Here is a 13,355-nt window from a genome sequence, read left to right on the forward strand (position 1 = left end):
TAATAGATGTCATATATCACATACAACAACGTAATAGATGTCATATATCACATACAACAACGTAATAGATGTCATATATCACATACAACAACGCAATAGATGTCATATATCACATACAACAACGTAATAGATGTCATATATCACATACAACAATGCAATAGATGTCATATATCACATACAACAACGTAATAGATGTCATATATCACATACAACAACGTAATAGATGTCATATATCACATACAACAACGTAATAGATGTCATATATCACATACAACAACGTAATAGATGTCATATATCACATACAACAATGCAATAGATGTCATATATCACATACAACAACGTAATAGATGGCATATATCACATACAACAACGTAATAGTCGTCATATATCACATACAACAACGTAATAGATGTCATATATCACATACAACAACGTAATAGATGTCATATATCACATACAACAACGTAATAGATGTCATATATCACATACAACAACGTAATAGATGTCATATATCACATACAACAACGTAATAGATGTCATATATCACATACAACAACGCAATAGATGTCATATATCACATACAACAACGCAATAGATGTCATATATCACATACAACAACGCAATAGATGTCATATATCACATACAACAACGCAATAGATGTCATATATCACATACAACAACGCAATAGATGTCATATATCACATACAACAACACAATAGATGTCATATATCACATACAACACTGTAGTAGATGTCATATATCACATACAACAACGTAATAGATGTCATATATCACATACAACAACGTAATAGATGTCATATATCACATACAACAACGTAATAGATGTCATATATCACATACAACAACGTAATAGATGTCATATATCACATACAGCAACGTAATAGATGTCATATATCACATACAACAATGTAATAGATGTCATATATCACATACAACAACGTAATAGATGTCATATATCACATACAACAATGTAATAGATGTCATATATCACATACAACAACGTAATAGATGTCATATATCACATACAACAACGTAATGGATGTCATATATGACATACAACAACGTAATAGATGTCATATATCACATACAACAACGTAATAGATGTCATATATCACATACAACAACGTAATAGATGTCATATATCACATACAGCAACGTAATAGATGTCATATATCACATACAACAATGTAATAGATGTCATATATCACATACAACAACGTAATAGATGTCATATATCACATACAACAATGTAATAGATGTCATATATCACATACAACAACGTAATAGATGTCATATATCACATACAACAACGTAATAGATGTCATATATCACATACAACAACGTAATAGATGTCGTATATCACATACAACAACGTAATAGATGTCGTATATCACATACAACAACGTAATAGATGTCGTATATCACATACAACAATGTAATAGATGTCATATATCACATACAACACTGTAGTAGATGTCATATATCACATACAACAACGTAATAGATGTCGTATATCACATACAACAACGTAATAGATGTCGTATATCACATACAACATTGTAATAGATGTCGTAAATCACATACAACAACGTAATAGATGTCGTATATCACATACAACAATGTAATAGATGTCATATATCACATACAACAATGTAATAGATGTCATATATCACATACAACACTGTAGTAGATGTCATATATCACATACAACAACGTAATAGATGTCATATATCACATACAACAACGTAATAGATGTCATATATCACATACAACAACGTAATAGATGTCATATATCACATACAACAACGTAATAGATGTCATATATCACATACAACAACGTAATAGATGTCATATATCACATACAACAACGCAATAGATGTCATACATCACATACAACAACGTAATATATGTCATATATCACATACAACAACGTAATAGATGTCATATATCACATACAACAACGTAATAGATGTCATATATCACATACAACAATGTAATAGATGTCATATATCACATACAACACTGTAGTAGATGTCATATATCACATACAACAACGTAATAGATGTCATATATCACATACAACAACGTAATAGATGTCATATATCACATACAACAACGTAATAGATGTAATATATCACATACAACAATGTAATAGATGTCATATATCACATACAACACTGTAGTAGATGTCATATATCACATACAACAACGTAATAGATGTCATATATCACATACAACAACGTAATAGATGTCATATATCACATACAACAACGTAATAGATGTCATATATCACATACAACAACGTAATAGACGTCATATATCACATACAACAACGTAATAGATGTCATATATCACATACAACAATGTAATAGCTGTCATATATCACATACAACAACGTAATAGATGTCATATATCACATACAACAACGTAATAGATGTCATATATCACATACAACAACGTAATAGATGTCATATATCACATACAACAACGTAATAGATGTCATATATCACATACAACAACGTAATAGGTGTCATGTATCACATACAACAATGTAATAGATGTCATGTATCACATACAACAATGTAATAGATGTCATATATCACATACAACAACGTAATAGATGTCATATATCACATACAACAACGTAATAGATGTCATATATCACATACAACAATGTAATGGATGTCATATATCACATACAACAACGTAATAGATGTCATATATCACATACAACAACGTAATAGATGTCATATATCACATACAACAACGTAATAGATGTCATGTATCACATACAACAACGTAATAGATGTCATATATCACATACAACAACAACGTAATAGATGTCATATATCACATACAACAACGCAATAGATGTCATATATCACATACAACAACGTAATAGATGTCATATATCACATACAACAACGTAATAGATGTCATATATCACATACAACAACGTAATAGATGTCATATATCACATAAAACAACGTAATAGTCGTCATATATCACATACAACAACGTTAAAGATGTCATATATCACATACAACAATGCAATAGATGTCATATATCACATACAACAACGTTAAAGATGTCATATATCACATACAACAATGCAATAGATGTCATATATCACATACAACAATGTAATAGATGTCATATATCACATACAACAATGTAATAGATGTCATATATCACATACAACAACGTAATAGATGTCATATATCACATACAACAATGCAATAGATGTCATATATCACATACAACAACGTAATAGATGTCATATATCACATACAACAACGTAATAGATGTCATATATCACATACAACAACGTAATAGATGTCATATATCACATACAACAACGTAATAGATGTCATATATCACATACAACAATGCAATAGATGTCATATATCACATACAACAACGTAATAGATGGCATATATCACATACAACAACGTAATAGTCGTCATATATCACATACAACAACGTAATAGATGTCATATATCACATACAACAACGTAATAGATGTCATATATCACATACAACAACGTAATAGATGTCATATATCACATACAACAACGTAATAGATGTCATATATCACATACAACAACGTAATAGATGTCATATATCACATACAACAACGCAATAGATGTCATATATCACATACAACAACGCAATAGATGTCATATATCACATACAACAACGCAATAGATGTCATATATCACATACAACAACGCAATAGATGTCATATATCACATACAACAACGCAATAGATGTCATATATCACATACAACAACGCAATAGATGTCATATATCACATACAACAACACAATAGATGTCATATATCACATACAACACTGTAGTAGATGTCATATATCACATACAACAACGTAATAGATGTCATATATCACATACAACAACGTAATAGATGTCATATATCACATACAACAACGTAATAGATGTCATATATCACATACAACAACGTAATAGATGTCATATATCACATACAGCAACGTAATAGATGTCATATATCACATACAACAATGTAATAGATGTCATATATCACATACAACAACGTAATAGATGTCATATATCACATACAACAATGTAATAGATGTCATATATCACATACAACAACGTAATAGATGTCATATATCACATACAACAACGTAATGGATGTCATATATCACATACAACAACGTAATAGATGTCATATATCACATACAACAACGTAATAGATGTCATATATCACATACAACAACGTAATAGATGTCATATATCACATACAGCAACGTAATAGATGTCATATATCACATACAACAATGTAATAGATGTCATATATCACATACAACAACGTAATAGATGTCATATATCACATACAACAATGTAATAGATGTCATATATCACATACAACAACGTAATAGATGTCATATATCACATACAACAACGTAATAGATGTCATATATCACATACAACAACGTAATAGATGTCGTATATCACATACAACAACGTAATAGATGTCGTATATCACATACAACAACGTAATAGATGTCGTATATCACATACAACAATGTAATAGATGTCATATATCACATACAACACTGTAGTAGATGTCATATATCACATACAACAACGTAATAGATGTCGTATATCACATACAACAACGTAATAGATGTCGTATATCACATACAACATTGTAATAGATGTCGTAAATCACATACAACAACGTAATAGATGTCGTATATCACATACAAAAATGTAATAGATGTCATATATCACATACAACAATGTAATAGATGTCATATATCACATACAACACTGTAGTAGATGTCATATATCACATACAACAACGTAATAGATGTCATATATCACATACAACAACGTAATAGATGTCATATATCACATACAACAACGTAATAGATGTCATATATCACATACAACAACGTAATAGATGTCATATATCACATACAACAACGTAATAGATGTCATATATCACATACAACAACGCAATAGATGTCATACATCACATACAACAACGTAATATATGTCATATATCACATACAACAACGTAATAGATGTCATATATCACATACAACAACGTAATAGATGTCATATATCACATACAACAATGTAATAGATGTCATATATCACATACAACACTGTAGTAGATGTCATATATCACATACAACAACGTAATAGATGTCATATATCACATACAACAACGTAATAGATGTCATATATCACATACAACAACGTAATAGATGTAATATATCACATACAACAATGTAATAGATGTCATATATCACATACAACACTGTAGTAGATGTCATATATCACATACAACAACGTAATAGATGTCATATATCACATACAACAACGTAATAGATGTCATATATCACATACAACAACGTAATAGATGTCATATATCACATACAACAACGTAATAGACGTCATATATCACATACAACAACGTAATAGATGTCATATATCACATACAACAATGTAATAGCTGTCATATATCACATACAACAACGTAATAGATGTCATATATCACATACAACAACGTAATAGATGTCATATATCACATACAACAACGTAATAGATGTCATATATCACATACAACAACGTAATAGATGTCATATATCACATACAACAACGTAATAGGTGTCATGTATCACATACAACAATGTAATAGATGTCATGTATCACATACAACAATGTAATAGATGTCATATATCACATACAACAACGTAATAGATGTCATATATCACATACAACAACGTAATAGATGTCATATATCACATACAACAATGTAATGGATGTCATATATCACATACAACAACGTAATAGATGTCATATATCACATACAACAACGTAATAGATGTCATATATCACATACAACAACGTAATAGATGTCATGTATCACATACAACAACGTAATAGATGTCATATATCACATACAACAACGTAATAGATGTCATATATCACATACAACAACGCAATAGATGTCATATATCACATACAACAACGTAATAGATGTCATATATCACATACAACAACGTAATAGATGTCATATATCACATACAACAACGTAATAGATGTCATATATCACATAAAACAACGTAATAGTCGTCATATATCACATACAACAACGTTAAAGATGTCATATATCACATACAACAATGCAATAGATGTCATATATCACATACAACAACGTTAAAGATGTCATATATCACATACAACAATGCAATAGATGTCATATATCACATACAACAATGTAATAGATGTCATATATCACATACAACAATGTAATAGATGTCATATATCACATACAACAACGTAATAGATGTCATATATCACATACAACAACGTAATAGATGTCATATATCACATACAACAACGTAATAGATGTCATATATCACATACAACAACGTAATAGATGTCATATATCACATACAACAACGTAATAGCTGTCATATATCACATACAACAACGTAATAGATGTCATATATCACATACAACAACGTAATAGGTGTCATGTATCACATACAACAACGTAATAGATGTCATGTATCACATACAACAATGTAATAGATGTCATATATCACATACAACAACGTAATAGATGTCATATATCACATACAACAACGTAATAGATGTCATATATCACATACAACAACGTAATAGATGTCATATATCACATACAACAACGTAATAGATGTCATATATCACATACAACAACGTAATAGATGTCGTATATCACATACAACAACGTAATAGATGTCGTATATCACATACAACAACGTAATAGATGTCGTATATCACATACAACAACGTAATAGATGTCGTAAATCACATACAACAACGTAATAGATGTCGTATATCACATACAACAACGTAATAGATGTCGTATATCACATACAACATTGTAATAGATGTCGTAAATCACATACAACAACGTAATAGATGTCGTATATCACATACAACAATGTAATAGATGTCATATATCACATACAACAATGTAATAGATGTCATATATCACATACAACACTGTAGTAGATGTCATATATCACATACAACAACGTAATAGATGTCATATATCACATACAACAACATAATAGATGTCATATATCACATACAACAACGTAATAGATGTCATATATCACATACAACAACGTAATAGATGTCATATATCACATACAACAACGTAATAGATGTCATATATCACATACAACAACGCAATAGATGTCATATATCACATACAACAACGCAATAGATGTCATATATCACATACAACAACGCAATAGATGTCATATATCACATACAACAACGCAATAGATGTCATATATCACATACAACAACGCAATAGATGTCATATATCACATACAACAACGCAATAGATGTCATATATCACATACAACACTGTAGTAGATGTCATATATCACATACAACAACGTAATAGATGTCATATATCACATACAACAACGTAATAGATGTCATATATCACATACAACGACATAATAGATGTCATATATCACATACAACAACGTAATAGATGTCATATATCACATACAACAACGTAATAGCTGTCATATATCACATACAACAACGTAATAGATGTCATATATCACATACAACAACGTAATAGATGTCATATATCACATACAACAACGTAATAGATGTCATATATCACATACAACAACGTAATAGATGTCATATATCACATACAACAACGTAATAGGTGTCATGTATCACATACAACAATGTAATAGATGTCATGTATCACATACAACAATGTAATAGATGTCATGTATCACATACAACAACGTAATAGATGTCATATATCACATACAACAACGTAATAGATGTCATATATCACATACAACAATGTAATAGATGTCATATATCACATACAACAACGTAATAGATGTCATATATCACATACAACAATGTAATAGATGTCATATATCACATACAACAACAACGTAATAGATGTCATATATCACATACAACAACGTAATAGATGTCATATATCACATACAACAACGTAATAGATGTCGTATATCACATACAACAACGTAATAGATGTCGTATATCACATACAACAACGTAATAGATGTCGTATATCACATACAACAACGTAATAGATGTCGTATATCACATACAACAACGTAATAGATGTCGTATATCACATACAACAACGTAATAGATGTCGTAAATCACATACAACAACGTAATAGATGTCATATATCACATACAACAACGTAATAGATGTCATATATCACATACAACAACGTAATAGATGTCATATATCACATACAACAACGTAATAGATGTCATATATCACATACAACAACGTAATAGATGTCATATATCACATACAACAACGCAATAGATGTCATATATCACATACAACAACGCAATAGATGTCATATATCACATACAACAACGCAATAGATGTCATATATCACATACAACAACGCAATAGATGTCATATATCACATACAACAACGCAATAGATGTCATATATCACATACAACAACACAATAGATGTCATATATCACATACAACACTGTAGTAGATGTCATATATCACATACAACAACGTAATAGATGTCATATATCACATACAACAACGTAATAGATGTCATATATCACATACAACAACGTAATAGATGTCATATATCACATACAACAACGTAATAGATGTCATATATCACATACAGCAACGTAATAGATGTCATATATCACATACAACAATGTAATAGATGTCATATATCACATACAACAACGTAATAGATGTCATATATCACATACAACAATGTAATAGATGTCATATATCACATACAACAACGTAATAGATGTCATATATCACATACAACAACGTAATGGATGTCATATATCACATACAACAACGTAATAGATGTCATATATCACATACAACAACGTAATAGATGTCATATATCACATACAACAACGTAATAGATGTCATATATCACATACAGCAACGTAATAGATGTCATATATCACATACAACAATGTAATAGATGTCATATATCACATACAACAACGTAATAGATGTCATATATCACATACAACAATGTAATAGATGTCATATATCACATACAACAACGTAATAGATGTCATATATTACATACAACAACGTAATAGATGTCATATATCACATACAACAACGTAATAGATGTCGTATATCACATACAACAACGTAATAGATGTCGTATATCACATACAACAACGTAATAGATGTCGTATATCACATACAACAATGTAATAGATGTCATATATCACATACAACACTGTAGTAGATGTCATATATCACATACAACAACGTAATAGATGTCGTATATCACATACAACAACGTAATAGATGTCGTATATCACATACAACATTGTAATAGATGTCGTAAATCACATACAACAACGTAATAGATGTCGTATATCACATACAACAATGTAATAGATGTCATATATCACATACAACAATGTAATAGATGTCATATATCACATACAACACTGTAGTAGATGTCATATATCACATACAACAACGTAATAGATGTCATATATCACATACAACAACGTAATAGATGTCATATATCACATACAACAACGTAATAGATGTCATATATCACATACAACAACGTAATAGATGTCATATATCACATACAACAACGTAATAGATGTCATATATCACATACAACAACGCAATAGATGTCATACATCACATACAACAACGTAATATATGTCATATATCACATACAACAACGTAATAGATGTCATATATCACATACAACAACGTAATAGATGTCATATATCACATACAACAATGTAATAGATGTCATATATCACATACAACACTGTAGTAGATGTCATATATCACATACAACAACGTAATAGATGTCATATATCACATACAACAACGTAATAGATGTCATATATCACATACAACAACGTAATAGATGTAATATATCACATACAACAATGTAATAGATGTCATATATCACATACAACACTGTAGTAGATGTCATATATCACATACAACAACGTAATAGATGTCATATATCACATACAACAACGTAATAGATGTCATATATCACATACAACAACGTAATAGATGTCATATATCACATACAACAACGTAATAGACGTCATATATCACATACAACAACGTAATAGATGTCATATATCACATACAACAATGTAATAGCTGTCATATATCACATACAACAACGTAATAGATGTCATATATCACATACAACAACGTAATAGATGTCATATATCACATACAACAACGTAATAGATGTCATATATCACATACAACAACGTAATAGATGTCATATATCACATACAACAACGTAATAGGTGTCATGTATCACATACAACAATGTAATAGATGTCATGTATCACATACAACAATGTAATAGATGTCATATATCACATACAACAACGTAATAGATGTCATATATCACATACAACAACGTAATAGATGTCATATATCACATACAACAATGTAATGGATGTCATATATCACATACAACAACGTAATAGATGTCATATATCACATACAACAACGTAATAGATGTCATATATCACATACAACAACGTAATAGATGTCATGTATCACATACAACAACGTAATAGATGTCATATATCACATACAACAACGTAATAGATGTCATATATCACATACAACAACGCAATAGATGTCATATATCACATACAACAACGTAATAGATGTCATATATCACATACAACAACGTAATAGATGTCATATATCACATACAACAACGTAATAGATGTCATATATCACATAAAACAACGTAATAGTCGTCATATATCACATACAACAACGTTAAAGATGTCATATATCACATACAACAATGCAATAGATGTCATATATCACATACAACAACGTTAAAGATGTCATATATCACATACAACAATGCAATAGATGTCATATATCACATACAACAATGTAATAGATGTCATATATCACATACAACAATGTAATAGATGTCATATATCACATACAACAACGTAATAGATGTCATATATCACATACAACAACGTAATAGATGTCATATATCACATACAACAACGTAATAGATGTCATATATCACATACAACAACGTAATAGATGTCATATATCACATACAACAACGTAATAGCTGTCATATATCACATACAACAACGTAATAGATGTCATATATCACATACAACAACGTAATAGGTGTCATGTATCACATACAACAACGTAATAGATGTCATGTATCACATACAACAATGTAATAGATGTCATATATCACATACAACAACGTAATAGATGTCATATATCACATACAACAACGTAATAGATGTCATATATCACATACAACAACGTAATAGATGTCATATATCACATACAACAACGTAATAGATGTCATATATCACATACAACAACGTAATAGATGTCGTATATCACATACAACAACGTAATAGATGTCGTATATCACATACAACAACGTAATAGATGTCGTATATCACATACAACAACGTAATAGATGTCGTAAATCACATACAACAACGTAATAGATGTCGTATATCACATACAACAACGTAATAGATGTCGTATATCACATACAACATTGTAATAGATGTCGTAAATCACATACAACAACGTAATAGATGTCGTATATCACATACAACAATGTAATAGATGTCATATATCACATACAACAATGTAATAGATGTCATATATCACATACAACACTGTAGTAGATGTCATATATCACATACAACAACGTAATAGATGTCATATATCACATACAACAACATAATAGATGTCATATATCACATACAACAACGTAATAGATGTCATATATCACATACAACAACGTAATAGATGTCATATATCACATACAACAACGTAATAGATGTCATATATCACATACAACAACGCAATAGATGTCATATATCACATACAACAACGCAATAGATGTCATATATCACATACAACAACGCAATAGATGTCATATATCACATACAACAACGCAATAGATGTCATATATCACATACAACAACGCAATAGATGTCATATATCACATACAACAACGCAATAGATGTCATATATCACATACAACACTGTAGTAGATGTCATATATCACATACAACAACGTAATAGATGTCATATATCACATACAACAACGTAATAGATGTCATATATCACATACAACGACATAATAGATGTCATATATCACATACAACAACGTAATAGATGTCATATATCACATACAACAACGTAATAGCTGTCATATATCACATACAACAACGTAATAGATGTCATATATCACATACAACAACGTAATAGATGTCATATATCACATACAACAACGTAATAGATGTCATATATCACATACAACAACGTAATAGATGTCATATATCACATACAACAACGTAATAGGTGTCATGTATCACATACAACAATGTAATAGATGTCATGTATCACATACAACAATGTAATAGATGTCATGTATCACATACAACAACGTAATAGATGTCATATATCACATACAACAACGTAATAGATGTCATATATCACATACAACAATGTAATAGATGTCATATATCACATACAACAACGTAATAGATGTCATATATCACATACAACAATGTAATAGATGTCATATATCACATACAACAACAACGTAATAGATGTCATATATCACATACAACAACGTAATAGATGTCATATATCACATACAACAACGTAATAGATGTCGTATATCACATACAACAACGTAATAGATGTCGTATATCACATACAACAACGTAATAGATGTCGTATATCACATACAACAACGTAATAGATGTCGTATATCACATACAACAACGTAATAGATGTCGTAAATCACATACAACAACGTAATAGATGTCGTATATCACATACAACAATGTAATAGATGTCATATATCACATACAACAATGTAATAGATGTCATATATCACATACAACACTGTAGTAGATGTCATATATCACATACAACAACGTAATAGATGTCGTATATCACATACAACAACGTAATAGATGTCGTATATCACATACAACATTGTAATAGATGTCGTAAATCACATACAACAACGTAATAGATGTCGTATATCACATACAACAATGTAATAGATGTCATATATCACATACAACAATGTAATAGATGTCATATATCACATACAACACTGTAGTAGATGTCATATATCACATACAACAACATAATAGATGTCATATATCACATACAACAACGTGATAGATGTCATATATCACATACAACAACGTAATAGATGTCATATA

The 13,355-nt window shown here is 29.7% G+C and overlaps 1 protein-coding gene across 2 annotated transcripts in view; it reads left to right on the forward strand.

Annotated features, from left to right (window-relative positions):
- Nucleotides 1-13,355, forward strand: part of LOC133647133 (serine/threonine-protein kinase PAK 2-like) — a 71,760-nt gene that overhangs the window by 38,929 nt on the left and 19,476 nt on the right. The gene's annotated exons all lie outside the window — the stretch shown is intronic.

Source organism: Entelurus aequoreus, linkage group LG03 (assembly GCF_033978785.1).
Source record: "Entelurus aequoreus isolate RoL-2023_Sb linkage group LG03, RoL_Eaeq_v1.1, whole genome shotgun sequence".
Lineage (NCBI taxonomy): Eukaryota > Metazoa > Chordata > Actinopteri > Syngnathiformes > Syngnathidae > Entelurus > Entelurus aequoreus.